At 44.5% G+C, this 17,500-nt stretch overlaps 1 pseudogene; it reads left to right on the top strand.

The window, feature by feature from the left end:
- The window catches only part of LOC116081579, an 11,757-nt pseudogene extending 2,966 nt beyond the window's left edge, over positions 1 to 8,791 (top strand).
- The last annotated feature ends 8,709 nt before the right edge of the window (positions 8,792 to 17,500 follow it).

The raw sequence follows: 17,500 nt of genomic DNA, 5'->3' as shown, positions 1-17,500 counted from the left end.
CCATTGATTGGTATCTGTGGATCCACTGTTTTTCCTTAGGGCTTTTAAAACAATCACTTGCTTTTTTATTTTAAATACCATGGGATCTTGTATTTGTATTGTACATTAGGTAGAAACCTCTCATTCGGTATCTCCTCTCCTCTGTCCTTCTACTAACATACTTAGAGTGAACAGCTTTTTTTTTTGTCTTAAGTAGTTATTTGGAAAAAACATGGACTAGAAACTTAAAAACATGGGACTCAGAATATCTGTGTTCTTTGAATCCACAGTTTATAAGGATTCTAACTTTGGGCAAAGACTTTAATGTCTCTATGTCTTGATTACTTCACCTGTAAAAGCTGGGATTATAGTGGCACTCACCTTGGAATTGTGATGGGTTCAGAACACTGAATGTGGCATGCATGTGGGTGATGGGCATTAGGAAAGCCCTGCTCAAAAGGGTACCATGCTGTAAATGTCTAGCAGCTGGCTCTCTGGGCTAAAGAAAGAAAACCCACCAAACTGTGACATTTATATTTTGGCAACTCTATGGTGTAAATACTCCTACGTTGGGGCTGGAGAAATGGCTTAGTGGTTAAGAGCATCAACTGCTCTTCTGAAGGTCGTGAGTTCAAATCCCAGCAAATGTTCAAATCCCAGCAACTGTATGATAGCTCACAACCATCCGTAATGATATCTGATGCTCTTTTCTGGGGTGTCTGAAGACAGCTACAGTGTACTTACACATAATTAAATAAAAAAAATCTTAAAAAAAAAAAAAAAAAAAACCTCCTACATTGACCAGTTTCAAGCTACCAAAATGGCATCCCTGACTGAAGACTTGAGCTTCAATAAAGGTGTGTCAGACATAGATAACCTCAAGCTAACATAATAAAATGTGGCATTAACAATTAAGACATTTGTTACATCTCAAACTTATATTTTAATCAGAGCTTGTTATTTAGTTTCTAATCAAAGACCCCCAGAGCTTGGGAGACCCTCACTAAAGTCTCGGGATGACACGACCACCCAATAACTCGCGAGAGATCGATCTTGCTGCAGGCACATGAGGTTTATTTGGGATAGGCCAGTACCGGGGTCAAACCCGTAACCTTGCAGGCCAGAGGGGTTCGACCCAGAACACAAGCAGTAAGGGGTATTTAAAGGGAAAAACCACAAACCAGGGGGAGCGAGGGGGAATTCCAAGGTATTCAGTCAGTTAGGAAGGGGAACATATTCCTTCTAGGAATTTAATCTTCATCTACTGGTCAGCAGGGTGGAGAGCCTCGTGAACCAGTTGACCTTCATTCCTAGTTCCGCCCTCATTGTGGATCAGTCAGGAGGGGCAGGTATCGGGAACCAGAGTCCTGAGGCTCTGAGTTAGCCAAGTTCCTGGAACTGGCTAGTCTACATTCTTGGCTCGTTACAGAGGTTTTCCATGCCCTTTTAGGTAAAGGTTATACATTATACATTCCTACTGACACATTTCTATTAAATGCTCTTATTTTAAAATTCTAAAATTCTCCAGCCCTTCATTCCCTACTTCTTCTAGTAGATAGTTCTAATCATAGAACTAAATATCAGTATCATCATATTCTAGATTTTCCTGGTCTTGTAACATTAAAATCTGAACAGCACTTATTCTTTCCCTGATAAAAGCAACTAATTTATTTAGTACGCATGGACCTATAGTTATTTAATCTTTCTCTGAGCTTACTCATGGAGTCTCTAATGACTCCTGAATGGTTTACATAGAAGCAACTTTTTTTCTATATTTAAATCAATGGCAGCTCTTGACCCTCCATAAGCCTTATGCTGCAATACCATAGCGGATGTTCCTGTAGTTGCCCCTGCAGTCCCCAAGCACAGTTCCAACATAACTGCCAGGGTAACACCTAATTCTCTTTTGTGTTTTACTAAGTCTCTAGCTTCAGGATTCCAGTAATCCAGTACATCTTCATAAGGGTAATACAGCAATCTAGGTACTATCTGGACCAAAACACAAAAGTCATGTTTGTTATTTAGAATCTCTAAACTTATACAGGTTGTAATCCCTGAAGCACAGATCCACTAACTGTCTAAGGGTGGAAGGAGGTATCTAGTTAGATTCTTTATCAGAGTGTATGAAACATTACACAGATATTGACGGGTTTGTGGGATCTGACCCACACAAAGGCCTTTTGGGGCAATCTCTGGCCCAATGCCTTTTCTCTTTGCAGTACGCACACTGGTCTTTAACAAGGAATTCTCTTTTGTTGCCAGGTACTATCTTACTAGCTCTCAAACTTCCTAGCTTCTCTTCTTTCCTGTCTTTATCTCCAGCTCTCTAGCCTCTTATTCCTTCTGACTCTCACACTAGACTTCATCTTCAAAGACTCTCTTTTAAACGTTCTATCTCTTCACTATGCCCTTTCACAGTCCTTCTGCAACTTTCCTTTTTCTTTCTCCACTTAAAACACTTTCCCAGCTACCTGCGCTAGTTTTCTTAATGACTTATCCTGCATCTCTTCTAACTTTTGTAGTCTTTCAACTCCACCAGAAATCCAGGAATGACTGAATAATAGAGAATATACGGGGAAGCCTAACACAGCTTCCAAAAACATTGCCAATTAATAGAGACTGCTGGACACCTGGACAGCCCTTATTCCAAAACGTTGGAGCATCAATCTTCAGCCTTCTGGCCCGTGAATGTCTGAGAACAGGAACTTTAAGGACTGGCCTACTTTGTCTCGGCAGATATAAGCTGTCCTAGGCCTGTGTGTGGACAGTATCGTCTGCAGATAAAGAGGCAGCTTTTGCCTAGTAGCTGTCTTGCCACAGCTAGAGCAGCTCCGATGATGCTCAATTTCTTCATGATGCTCAATTTCTTCCTTGAGTCTGAGAAAGGGGTACTGTCAGTGGCAGACAAGTCTCTAGCCAGATGAATAAATAATATTAAATGCCATATTCTGTGGATTTCTGATGATTTTGAAAACCAACTATCTATGTAAAGTAATCTGGACTATTGTCTACGAACTACTCTCAGTTCTTTTTAATTAAAATCTTGAAATCACCCTAATAAACTCAGAGCCATGAATTTGCTAATTTGGCCCTAAACTCACAGGTCTAAACATCTCAAATCTGTCTATGATAGCAGTAAAAAAGGACTGGTTCTAAGCCCTGTCTACTAGGGAAATACTGAAACCAGAAATCTCTTAAGTGAATATAGAAAACTTCATCTTTTGGTCTTGAAGTATGCACAACAGAACTGTATTAGCTACACCTCACAGTCAATAAGAATACACCCAATCTTAACAAATTTTCAAAATTTAAAAGCTCTAATATTTCTTGCACACCAATTTAAGATGTAAATGGTTTATAACACAAGTTCAACTTTTAGGATACAAAACTTAAAACTAATAATACAAACACCAAAGCAAACTTTCTGAGAATAAGCTGTGTATCTGAAGAAATACTCAAATACCTGACTAAATTCTAGTCACACAATGTTTCCAGTTTAAATTATCTATACACCAATTAAATCACTTTCAGTACAGGGTGAATGTTATCAGAAGGTCGTTTGACCAAAGATAACATTGATTTTGTACCAAATAGGAACAAATGAATTTAACTCAGTAACAAACTATAAGGCTTTTTATAGCTATACAATTAAATCTGGCTATTTCTTCCCTACTTCAAATATAACCATTTTACATTTCTTAGAAACACAACCTATTAACAACCCTCCCTAGCCCCAGAGCCCAGGGAACCGGGTAGACGACTCATCATAACTTCTTCAAGCTGAACGGGGGCGTAGAGCTATAAAAAGAGGGGAAGGAAAGAAAAACAGAAATTAGTCTTCTGATGTCTGTGTCTTAACTGGATCAGGCTGAAGTTCAGGACACCAGGAGTTCAAGCAGGCAAGTTTGGCACGTCTGATGAAGGAATTTACCAAGGCTGTACATTTCTGCAACATATGAATCTCAAAACAAATTCAGTATCATCAAGATGTATATATATTTAAGAAAGTCTGTCTCCATTTCTGATATAAATGACAAGATAAAATTCCTTATTTTGCTAATGCTAAGAGTGCACCAGCTATTCTAGGTGCATTTGACCAAGGACCAGCAGGCATCTCCCACTTGCTCAATGACAACAGACAATCATACGTGCAAAACAGCCTCTTCTCAGCAACAGCCACAGCTGTTTCAGGTTTCCTTTTTAAGCTTGTATACTCTAGGGGCAATGGTGCTAGCAGTTTAGCATTACTACCATGTTTCGATAGAATTTGGTTTATTTTTCTATTTACTTTTTATTTTCAAGGCAAACTAACTATTTGTCTCCAGACTGCTCATCACTTGTCTCTACTTTACTAGACTCCATACCTTTTTTAATTCTTGTAATTTTAAGGTATAACCATAATTTAAACAAAACCCAGTTTTATAAACATTTCATTTTCTTTAAACTCAATATCAAAGCATTACTATCACGTTACAAAGTTTAGCTGCCAATTCTTACGTATGAATGCATGACAGTGCAATTTTTAATACATCAAAGACATTGTTTTAAATCTTATCTCTGGTCCAGGCCTCACCTTTGGCCTTACTAAACTTATAAGGAGTAAGAATTACATAAAATATCATGAAGACCTGTTTTCCTGGGTCGGCTCATGCCACATGTTGTCGACTAACAGGACTCCAACCCTGAGTTACCAATTTTAAGCTAATTCTCTGTTACCAATATTACAAGCAAAAAGCTGTTGTCCCCTTTAAGAGTGGCTCGTGTAAACACCCAGCCTCTATCAGCTCTTTTTCAGCTGTGCTTAACTCCTGGCCACAGCACAGTCTCTGCTAAACAAATTGAGACTGTCTTTTAAATAAGTTAAGCTAAACCAAAGTTTTAACCATTTTTTTCCTTCAATAATGAAACACAGAACAACAATCATTTATCTAAACAGCACCCACCATATGGTAAGCAAAGCATAACTCTCAAGGCTGCAATATCCAATCACCACAGTTTACAAGGTACCAATTCAATAATTTTTGAACCAGATGATAAAGACAATATTTTAACCCAATTAATCTATTTTGTAAAAACCTACTTGGTTGTTCAGGGGTCCCTGACTGCTGTGCCCTGCTCTCTGGCCACACCTGACCTTGGCCCCTGGGGAGCCCATGCCAGCAGAGCCTAGGTACCTGCCATGGGCTTCAAAGCATCAGCTGCCCCTCCCACAGACATGCCTCCTCCAGGGCCTGGTCCCTGTATAGAGCTGTGGACTCTATAGAGCCCAGCCCCCACTGCTGTAGTCCCAGTTAGCCAGGCCTGTCTCCAGGTAGACCACCATTCAATCCTGCACTTGTCCCACCAATGGCTCCATCTCTTTGTTGACACTCTCAGCACATTAGACAGTCCTAAAGACAAAGAATGCCATAAAACGGCCCCAGTTGGGGCCCCCTTGGAAAAGTTTGTCAGATACCTGGGTGAAGTGTTGCTGGGCTGAGCCTGGGGTCACGTAGCTGAGCGGCCAGGTCAGAGATGGTACAAAGTGGGTCTCAACTTTGTCTCCAGCAGCCTGCATGGCTTTGTGCAGTGGGTCCGCTGCTGGGCCTTTCCCAGAGCCAGCTCCACAGGCATAACTTTTCTGCCTCAGCTTATATGTCTGGGGTTGAGGCTGGGGTTGCCATCTGGGCGGCCAGCCTGGATGGGGAAAAGGCCAGGGATCTGGGTCTGGCCTGGAAAGAACTGGAACTGCAGTGCCTGGGACCAGGCCCCTACCTCCAACGCTTTGGCAGCTGTGGGGCCGATTCCATGTTTGATGACTGCCCTCTTGGGAAACCTGGGACCACGGGATTCCTGCCCCCAATCTTTATTCCCTTTTCCCCCAAGAGCAGCCCAAAGACCCAGCGGCAGCGGCCCTAGCTGCAACTCCGTCCATCAGTCAGGGAAGTGTAAGTCGTCAGTCCAAGGTCCAAACACACACACAAAATCAGTTACCACACAGACAACTCTACCTTTTCAGGTCCATGACACAGAGATAGATAACTGGGCCCAGTAACAAACATCAGGTACACAGATAATCAAAGCCAAATCACAGAGTCGCTCGGCCCGTGCCTGTCAGGGCTGCCGAGATGGACTGGTCACAAAATACACACAAAAAGACCCATCTCAATCGCGAGTGCCAAACTTACTTCAGAAAAACAGACAGCCGGAAATTTACCGAGGTCCTTATTTCACCTGAACTGACATGCTCTGTCCCTAACCTCCGTCCAGTGATCTAACATCAGAGTCAAAGTCTGATCTAACATCAGAGTTACAGTCTGTCCTATCGCAGTCACAGGGTGACAAAAATCACAAACACAGCACAAAAACCGAACAAAGAGTAAGACAACAAGAGCATCCCAAGCGGAGCCGATCAAACAGGTCTGTCTGATGGCTGGGAGAACAGACCCACACTCCTCTCGAGGAGTGTTAATGTTTCTCCCCTGGCCTCCTGTGGGGTTCCTCCTGGGCGTCCCCGAGGATCCCTAATTTCTACTGGGACATCTCCCAGGGTATTAGTCAGTGATCCTAGCACATCTGCCGATCAGCCCCCTTTCCTCCTCACGGAGAGCAGGGAGTCGCTGACTGAAAATAAACTCCAGAAATAAATCTCACTATCCCTTCTCCGGACGTGACCAGCTACAGATTCACAGATTGCAAACATACAGACAGTTCACAGACAAATTACAAGTAAAAACTTCAAACAGACACAATTGGACAGACAGACTCACCTCCAAGGGGTCTTCAGAGAGTCAAGGGTAGTTGTAAATCCCGCGGACGAGCCCCCAAAATGAAAGAACCCCGGAGCTTGGGAGACCCTCACTCAAGTCTTGGGATGACACAACCACCCAATAACTCATGAGAGACTGATCTTGCTGCAAGCACATGAGGTTTACTTGGGATAGGCTGGTACTGGGGTCGAACCCGTAACCTTGCAGGCCAGAGGAGTTTGACTCAGAGCACAATACCCCAGAGTAAGGGGTATTTAAAGGGAAAAATCACAAACTAGGGGGAATGAGGGGGAATTCCAACCCAAAGTATTCAGTCAGTTAGGGAGGGGAGCATATTCCTTCTAGGAATGTAATCTCCCTCATTGTGGATCAGTCAGGAGGGGCAGGTCTCAGGAACTAGAGTCCTGACGCTCTGAGTTAGCCAAGTTCCTGGAACTGGCTAGTCTACATTCTTGGCTCGTTACAGAGGTTTTCCATGCCCTTTTAGGTAAAGGTTATACATTATACATTCCTACTGACACATTTCTATTAAATGCTCATTTTAAAATTCTAAAATTCTCCAGCCCTTCACCATAATGGGCTCTCCCCTCTTGATCACCAACAATGCCCCACAGCTGGATCTCATGGAGGCACTTCTCCAGCCGAAGCTCCTTTCTCTATGATAACTCCAGCCTGTGCCAAGTTGACACACAAAACCAGCCAGTACAACTTTACACACAAACACATCAATATTAAGCCTCAACCCTTACTTTCTTATTCATCCCCAAAATCTAAATAACTTTAAAAGTCCCACAGCCTTTACATATTAAAAGTTCAATCCCGCCAGGCGGTGGTGGCGTGCGCCTTTAATCCTAGCACGTGGGAGGCAGAGGCAGGCGGATTTCTGAGTTCGAGGCCAGCCTGGTCTATAGAGTGAGTTCCAGGAAAGCCAGGGCTATACAGAGAAACCCTGTCTTAAAAAAACAAACAAACAAAAAAGTTCAATCCCTTTAAAATACCCATTTTCTTTTAAAATTCAAAGTCTCCAATTGGAAGAGCTACAATCCTCGCACAGTCATGGAGTCACTAATGGTCACACCCGAGTGGCTGCAGGGAAATGCTTCTGCCTGTACACAGCCTGGGCCTATCAGCATGAGCTGGAGGAGACCACAGTTCCTGAGATCCAGAGGACAAGCCTGGGCAATGTTGTGCTGCTGCTAAAGAGTTTAAGGCATCCACAACCTGGTGTGCTTTGACTTCTTGGACCCTCCATCGTATGAGACCCTGCTGCTGGCTCTGGAACAACTTTATGCCCTTGGCACCCTCAACCACCTTGGAGAGCTCACCACGTCTGGTCGAAAGATGGCAGAACTGTCTGTGGATCCCATGCTGTCTAAAATGATCCTGGCCTCCGAGAAGTACAGCTGTTCGGAAGAGATCCTGACAATGGCTGCTATGCTGTCTGTCAACAATTCCATCTTCTTCCGGCCCAAGGATAAGGTCATCCATGCTGACAATGCCCGTGTCAACTCCTTCCTCAGTGGTGGGGACCACCTGGTTCTGCCAAATGTGTTCACACAGTGGGCTGAGAGTGGCTACTCTTCCCAGTGGTGCTATGGAAACTTCTTACAGTTCAGATCCAAGCGCCGAGCCCGGGAAGAGCTGGAGGGGCTCTTGGAGCATGTGGAAGTTGGCTTGACTTCTTGCCAAGGTGACTACATTCGTGTGCGAAAGGCCATCACTTTGGGTTATTTTTACCACATAGCAAGGCTGACTCCGAGTAGCTACCGCACAGTGAAGCAGCAGCAGACAGTGTTTATTCATCTCAACTCCTCTTTTAACAACAGCCACCACGCTGGTTGCTCTACCATGAGCTTGTCTTTACCACAAAGGAATTCATGAGACAGGTATTGGAGATTGAAAGCAGCTGGCTTTTGGAAGTGGCTCCCCACTACTATAAGGCCAAGGAGCTAGAAGATCCCCATGCCAAGAAAATGCCCAAAACAGTTGACAAGACACGAGAAGAGCTGGGCTAGAGAGTGACATGGACTGAGCCTCACAGCTCTTTTTTTCCCTCCATACTTTATTTAATATGCAGTGAATAAAATCGTTTTTGGAATAAAAAAATAAAATAAAATTCAAAGTCTCTTAACTGTGGGCTCCAATAAAATACCTTCTTACTTCAAGATGGAAAACTATCAGGGCACACTCACAAAAGCAAACTCAAACTCCAACTGTCCAACGTCTGGTATCCACTCATGAGCTTCTAGGCTCCTCCAGGTGGATCCATTCCATTGCTGCTGCTGTTCTTGGTGGTCGTCTCATGGCACTGGCATCTCCAAAACACTGCTGTCTTCCACTGTAACTAGGCTTCACTAATAGGCTCTCTTCATGATGCCAAGCCTCAACTCCTTTGCATGACCCCTTCAGTCCTGGGCCATCAATTGCAACTGAGGCTGCACCTTCACTTATAGCCTTCCATGGCCTCCCACTGTGTCAAGCCTCAGCTGTTCTTCATGACGCCTTCGTGCCTTCAAAACCAATACCACCTGGGTGACTCTTACACATTACCAAGTCCTCCTGCAGCACAAGATACAACCGTGGCTATCTCTGGAGCACAGCCTCTTTGTGCTCTCAGAAAACACTTCCCAGATTTCACGTCAATGATGCTGGTCTCTCTCTCTCTCTCTCTCTCTCTCTCTCGGTTTTTTGAGACAAGGTTTCTCTGTATAGCCCTGGCTGTCCTGGAACTTACTCTGTAGACCAGGCTGGCCTCGAACTCAGAAATTCACCTGTCTCTGCCTCCCAAGTGCTGGGATTAAAGGCGTGCGCCACCACCGCCTGGCTGTCTGGTCTCTTCTTAATCAGCACAAATTTCTTAGCTCCAGCTAACCAGCATTAACCGTCCCAGTAACGCAAAGGACTTGCTTTAGTAGTTCTGGTATCTTGTTAATCACAGCTGATTCTTCAGCCCCAGCTAACCAAAACCACCGAATCTTCACAATCAAATCAGTAACATCCCTGATAAGAGTCTTTAATCTTCCCTCTGGGGCTGGAGAGATCATTCAGCGGTTGGGAGTGCTGGCTGGTCTTTCGAAGGTCCTGAGTTCAGATCCCAGCAACCACGTGGTGGCTCACAACCATCCCTAATGGGATCTGATACCCTCCTCTGGTGTGTCTGAAGACAGCTACAGTGTACTTACATATAATAAATAAATTCTTTAAAAAAAAATCTTCCCTCTGAAATTTCACAAGCCAGGCCTCCACTGTTTTCAACATTATCTTCCAAGCTCCTACACAACATCCCACAGAGCTCTTAACATCCCAATGGCTCTTCTAGCCCAAAGTTCCCAAGCTCTTCCACAGTCCTCCCCAAAACATGGTCAGGTTGGCACAGGAATACCCCACTATGCGTGGACCAATTTGTCTTAGTCAGGGTTTCTATTCCTGCACAAACATCATAACCAAGAAGCAAGTTGTGGAGGAAAGAATTTATTGAGCTTACACTTCCACATTGCTGTTCATCACCAAAGAAGTCAGGACTGAAACTCAAGCAGGTCAGGAAGCAGGAGCTGATGCAGAGGCCATGGAGGGATGTTCCTTAGTGGCTTGCTTCTCCTGGCTTGCTCAGCCTGCTCTCTTATAGAACCCAAGACTTCCAGCCCAGGGATGGCACCACTCACAATGGGCCCACCCACCCTTGGTGTCAGGTGGTAGGAGAGGCTGCCTGTGTACTCAGATGCCCTTAAGTCCTTGCAGCACTGTTAGGAAGTGGTTGATGTTGCCTGTATGTGACCTCAGGCAAGTTGCTCTCCCTCCCTGGGCCTTCCTTCGGCTTCATACCTAGCTGCCTGTGTTCACAGTTGGTCAGAGAGCATTGCTCACACCTGTTCCTCTCCTTACAGGTCTTCTTCATGGTAGTCTTAGGCTCCATCGTGAATGAGGGCTACCTCAACAACCCAGAGGAGGACGAGTAGTTCTGCATCTACAACCGCAACCCCAATGCCTGCAGCTACGGCGTGATGGTGGGCGCATTGGCCTTCCTCACGTGCCTGCTCTACCTGGCGCTTGATGTGTACTTCTCGCAGATCAGCAGTGTCAAGGACCGCAAGAAGGCTGTGCTGTCTGACATCGGTGCCTCTGGTGAGCCTGCTTGGGGGGGGTGCCCCTTAACAGCATGTCGAGAGCTCTCTCCTCTGCTCTCTCCTGAAGTGAAGGGACTGACTAGGGGCCATGGTTGGCGAGGGGAGGGGCTCTTCTGTACCCCCTCCCTGGAGAGACTGGAGCCGTCCCCTTCCACGGAAGACCCGCCACCTTTGCCAGTCTCCCACTCTTGAGAGTCACAAGGGCTCCATGTGCCACAGCAATGCTAGCCCCTCTGTGTGGATCTAGGTCATATCCATCTCCTCCCTTCCTGATATCCCTCCAGTCAAGAGAGGTTGGGGTGTCCACATCCCCCGCTTCCTGCTTCTCCCTTCTGTTACTCTGTACTTCAAGGAACCCCTTGGCTGCACACAGTCAGCTTTCCCTCTGCCCACTCTCCCTGGGAGACTTTAAAAATTTGTTTATTTATTTAATGTGAGTACACTGTCGCTGTCTTCAGACACACCAGAAGAGGGCATTGGATCCTATTATAGACGGTTGTGAGGCACCATGTGGTTGCTGGGAATTGATTGAACTCAGAACCTCTAGAGGAGAGTCTTAACCACTGAGCCATCTCTCCAGCCCAGACTTCTTTTTCTTTTTGAGGACCCCAATAGCCATCTTCTGGGGCACTCTGTACCCTTCAGTATTAGGAACTAGAGTTGTATGGTTCAGGTCCCAGAGGCCAGCTGTAGTCACCATAGAGTTCTTGAGATCTTCAGAACTGAGCAGGAAGATCAAGGTGGCCTCGGGGGATCTCATTCGGGAAGAAGGTACCCTAAAAGTAGGACTTCCCCTACCCCTGCCTTTGGCTGAGACGGTGCGTCTGGCAGGAACATAGCGATTGGATTGAAGGCAAACACCCAACAGCCTGATGGTGCTGGCTCCAGCCGGCCCTTTCTGAGGCAGCTCTGCCCTTCCGCTTCCTCAGCGACCTCACCCTTGCTCTCTCTGGCAAAGCCTGACTGCTGCCCTGGCTGTACATAGATTCAAGGACTTTACCTTCCAGGAGGAATATAACACACCGTTCCCTGCCTCAGCACAGCCGTAGCCCCTGAAGGACAGGGTGTCTCCACCTCAGCATGGCCAGGTGCAGGAAGGCCCAGTGTGGGAGATGTTTGATCGCTAGGACAGGATGAGGCTGTCTGGAGGAGTCCGCTATGGTTCACCAATGGCTCACGCAGCATACTGCATTGCTTCCGTTGTTTATTCTTTGTGTTCATTCCTTCAGTAAACATTGATTGAGCAGCTGTTTTGTGCCTGTGTGGATTAGACAGGGCCCTAGCCCCAGGAGCCTATTGACTGGGGAGGGAACAATAGCTAGTCTTCCACAAAGTGGGGTGGGCTGTTAAAGGTCTGAAGTATCTCCATGAAGAGGCCGTGCTATGGACATTGTGAAAAACCTGTTCATGATCGGGGTGTGAAGGGCCAGCTTAGTGTCTCCCTCAGCTGGCTACCTACAGAGTGGCTAGCCTGGAATGTTGGAGGACCTGTGGTCTGGCTCAGTTCTCCTGTGCCATGTACTGAGAGCCAATTATTATTATTATTATTTCTTTAAATATTTATTTATTTGTTTGGACACACCAGAAGAGGGCCATTATAGATGGTTGTGAGCCACCATGTGGTTGCTGGGAATTGAACTCAGGACCTTTGGAAGCGCAGTCAGGACTCTTAACCACTGAGCCATCTCTCCAGCCCGAGAACCAATTCTTGCACCACCCTGAATCTTAGTCAAGTTTCCTAGCCTGACTGATAATGGATCAATGACTTCAGGCAACTGAGCAGGCTGAACAAGGGCCAGCATCGGCCTTGGCACAGAGATGCTCAATAAATGTCAGTTCAGTTGTTTACTCGTTCATCCGTTCATTCACTCATTCATTCACTCATTCATTTCTTAAGCGAGGTGCATCCCTGTAAGCCCTCCTTGGAGGGTGGGTCTTATAGTCAATACTTGTTCTGCCAAAAGACTTTGGCTTCCAGATCCTGGGCAGCACCCGCCTATGCTTGTGCTCCCTGCAGAGGTGGAGGATGAAGTGGGTATGAATGGACCCCAGAACACTGCCTCTGCCTTGCTGTATAATGCAGAGTGAGCCTGCAGACATTGGAGGCATGCAAATACAGACAGCCTCCTCCCCCGGGAGATGTCGCATCGAGTGCAGGTCCCAGAACACTGAACAGAGTCTTCAAACATATTGCTGTAATCTTGCTCAACCCACAGAACACAGATTGACAATAGATCGCTGCAATAACATGAGGTTTATTGATCCAACGTGCGTGGCCAGCACACATGGGGTAGCTCAGCCATTCAAGGTGAGACAACCCCCAACTCAGAAAGCACACATCTTTTATACCTTGCAGAGGGCAGACCTCAGCAACAGGGCTAGCTGGCTTACTCTGGTTGGTGGAACACAGGACAAAGGATCTCATCAGGCATTGGTTGGCTTGCTCAGGGAGCTGTTCTTGGCTTAGTCAGCCAACTTCCCTATCCAGCTCTGCACCTGGTCTTGAAAAGTCCCTGGGAAGGGGCTGAGTAACTAGGTGGTAGGGGGCATTGTTGGCAGCAAGGTCAGGGTGACAGTTTGTGGTCTTTTTCGAAATTCACCACAGGGAGGGGCTGGGTGGTTCTTTCGAGAACTGCTAATCTTGTTTTCGTAGACCTTCATGTCATTGCCACCACCAGTTATTTTTGTTTTGACTTTACTTAGCTTAGTCAGAATGGCCTGGTCATTCTGTCTCAACATTCTGACCATCAAAACTTTGTTTTTACAGCATGCCCTTGGCTATCTCTGGAACACAGCTTCTTAGTGCTTCTCAGAAAACACTTAGTCAAATGACTGAAGCTGCTGTTGCTGCTGTAAAACTTTGTTTGCACACTGCTTGCTGCTTACCAGAGCTCCCCCTTATTTTACTGTGAAACTTGATTTCTACATTCCCAGAACTCTGTTTTTCACTTTATTACTTCATCACTATGTACTCATAAAAATAGTGTACTTCGCTGGGCGGTGGTTGCGCACGCCTTTAATCCCAGCGCTTGGGAGGCAGAGGCAGGCAGATTTCTGAATTCGAGGCCAGCCTGGTCTACACAGTGAGTTCCAGGACAGCCAGAGCTATACAGAGAAACCCTGTCTCCAAAAAACAAAACAAAACAAAAAAGTGTACTTCTTATTCTTTGTTTATAGCTGCGTGGTATTTCAAATATTACTGTTTGACAAATCATCTCCAACATATCACACATTTAGTTTCGGTGGAGTATGTTGTTCTTACAAATAATACAGCATTAAATTACCTTATATCCGATTCCTTGTACTGTATTTTTATGCTGTTAGTTTTGTTTCTAATGTCCAGACAGAGTTTTCATCTATCTATCTATCTATCTATCTATCTATCTATCTATCTATCTATCTATCTATCTATCTATCTCTCTCTCTCTCTATCTACCTACCTATCTATCTATCTATCTATATCAAGCTATTGTGGAGCTATCTGTATGGCTCTTCCTGACTGTTATTCCCTCTCCTCATCCGCTTGGACACATTGGTCATATTAAGGGCCTTCATGCAAGACTCTGTCTCAGATGTCTTGCAGGTCTTTTCTATCTCCTTAGTGGATCTGCTTCACCCCCTGTCTTAGTCAAGGTTTGTATTCCTGCATAAAACATCATGACAAGAAGCAAGTTGGGAGGTAAGGGTTTATTTAGCTTACACTTCCACATTGCTGTTCATCACCAAAGGAAGTCAGGACAGGAACCTGGAGGCAGAAGCTGATGCAGAGGCCATGGTGGGATGTTACTTACTGGCCTGCTCAACTTGCTTTCTTATAGAACCCAGGACCACCAGCTCAGGGATGGCATCACCCACAATGGGCCCTCTCACCCTGGATCACTAATTGGGAAAAAATACCTGACAGCTGGATCTCATAGAGGCCTTTCCTCAAGGGAGGCTGTTCTCTTTGTGATAACTCCAACTTGTGTCAAGTTGACACACAAAACCAGCCAGTACACACCCCACCAAATATCCACAGCCTGTTCTTTAACCATCTCGAGGCTTTGCCTACAGGATCTCCTGAGGTCTCACTGAGGCCGTTATGGACCAGCAGGAGCCTTCTCGTGTTTCTCTTTTCCTCAGCATTAACTGTCTCTTCACCTACTCTACATCGTTTATGCCTTTCTTTTTTTTCTTTTTTTTTTTTGGTTTTTCGAGACAGGGTTTCTCCGTGTAGCCCTGGCTATCCTGGAACTCACTCTGTAGACCAGGCTCGCCTCGAACTCAGAAATCTGCCTGCCTCTGCCTCCCAAGTGCTGGGATTAAAGGCGTGTGCCACCACCGCCCGGCTCTGTTTATGCTTTTCAATGGTCTCTCTGCCTATTGTACAAAGTAAGCTCCAAAGAGGTAGAAGCGATTGTCAAGGATTACCTAGTTAGATGCGTGCTTTGTACATAGCACACTTTGAAGAAAACACTGTTAAATAAGTAAATGAATGAACGGGTACCACCATAGGTTTTAATAGATCATGGCTTAAGTATTACGTGAGTTCTTGATAGGGCATGGCAAGCTAAATATGCTTTGTTTGTTTTTGTTTTTGTTGTTGTTTGAGACAGAGTGAAAGATCTGAGCTTTGGGGCTAGGGATTGAGGAGCTGGACCATTGCATTATTAATAACTAATTAATTATTGTCTTAAGGAACTGAGACAAAAGGGGCGTGTCTATTTTTGGGATCCCCAGATGTGTGGCATCAGCCATTCTATGCTGGCTCATAACCCATGATGTTCGGCATTCCCTCTTGGCACTGTTGGATCTCCATTCCAGCATCATGTTGTCTAAACATAAAGTGGCCCTTATCTTCCTCTGCTCTATATACTTGGCTTCACTCTGTGTGTAGTATAGGCTGGCCTTGAACTTGCTGTATATCCTCCAGTAGCTTAAACACCAACTCAGTCTTTCGTCTCATTCTCTTGACCCTTGCGACTCCAGCTGTGTATCACCACACCAAACTGCTATGCAATTTCTCTGCAGCTCCTACTGAATTTATTATTTATTTATTATATTATTATTGTTTCTTATTAGTTATTTTTAAAAATTTTTCTAGACATGGTTTCTTTGTGTAGCTCTGGCTGTTCTGGAACTAGATCTCTAGACCAGACTGGCCTCAAACTCAAAGATCTGTCTTCCTCTGCCTCCCAAGTGCTAGGCTCCTTCTGGCTTCATAAATAAAATAAAAGTACCTGGCTATTGTGAAAACTTATTGAAACCATTCCCATAAGGGGCATAGGTCAGTGCTAACCAAATTTACACACTTAATGAATGTTATCTGTGAGTGAAAAGTTATTATTGTGCAAAAATATATATACATATATAATGAGATGTTCATTATAGAGCCATTCATAGTATTGAAAAATAAGCTTCAAAATTTGGAAAATGGTCACAGATCATGCCATATCACTGATAGAAAATTAGTCATCAAAGTACACAAAGACTCTATGTAAAGTTAAATGAAAAGATCAAACAATACTACACACAACTAGAGAGAGATACATACAGAGATAAACATAAGAGATACACAACACAGATATACACAGAAATACACACACACAGATACAAATACGCACACAGATAAACACACACAAAGACACTTGCACAAGAGAATCACAACACAGATATACACAGCGATACACACACACACAGTTGACTACATGATAATACAATTTTTGTTATTCGTTTCTTCTCAGGAATTCTCTTCTGTTAAATCTTCTAATACACTGTTTCTTTCCAATAAATATCTTCCCTTATCATTCTTTTTGAGATGGGGTCTCACAATATAGTCCAGCTTTGGGATTCTGCTATAGCTATTTTTTGTTTGTTTTTTTGTTTTGTTTTTGTTTTTGTTTTTTGTTTTTTGTTTTTTCGAGACAGGGTTTCTCCGTGTAGCCCTGGCTATCCTGGAACTCACTCTGTAGACCAGGCTGGCCTCGAACTCAGAAATTCACCTGCCTCTGCCTCGAAGTGCTGGGATTAAAGGTGTGTGCCACCACTGTCTGGCTAGCTTCTTGATTACTGGAATTCTGTATGCACCAAAGAAATTCTCTTACCCCTATCATTTTAAACAACAAACCCCGCAAACTCTTACTTCCATTTTGCTGTTGCAAAGGTCAGGGCTCTCTCCAATGTTCCTTTCTCCAAATGTGTTTCCAACTTCCAACTGAAGGGCTTCTTTTTTCGTTTTGAAGGGTTTTATCTGACTCTTAACTCTAATAGAGTCTCCATATCAGAGTTGATGATTTAAATCCAAGGCCAACAGAAAAGAGTCCTCTGCATTCAGATCTACCTCACATTCTAAGCCTCACGGTACCTTAAACAGTTTTTGATTCAGACAGAAGGCTCTTCTGATACACATAGAACTTCCCCAGTACATACAAAAGAGTGTTGATAATTCTCGTTCTATTTATGAATTTATGAATATAAGCTATGGGTTGATATGTATCAGTAATTATTGAGTTGGTGTTATTCTGATTCTTTGGATTTGTAGGAATTGTTTAAAAGAAATCAAATGTTAAGTTTATTTGCTGTTTGCTTTTGTTTTTCTTGTTTGTTTGTTTGTTTTCCTCCTCTCCTCCTTCCTCTCCTCCTTCCCCTTCCCCTTCCCCTTCCCCTTCC

This window comes from Mastomys coucha, unplaced genomic scaffold (assembly GCF_008632895.1).
Source record: "Mastomys coucha isolate ucsf_1 unplaced genomic scaffold, UCSF_Mcou_1 pScaffold7, whole genome shotgun sequence".
In the NCBI taxonomy this organism is placed as follows: Eukaryota; Metazoa; Chordata; class Mammalia; order Rodentia; family Muridae; genus Mastomys; species Mastomys coucha.
This window is presented reverse-complemented; position numbering and strand designations above follow the sequence as displayed.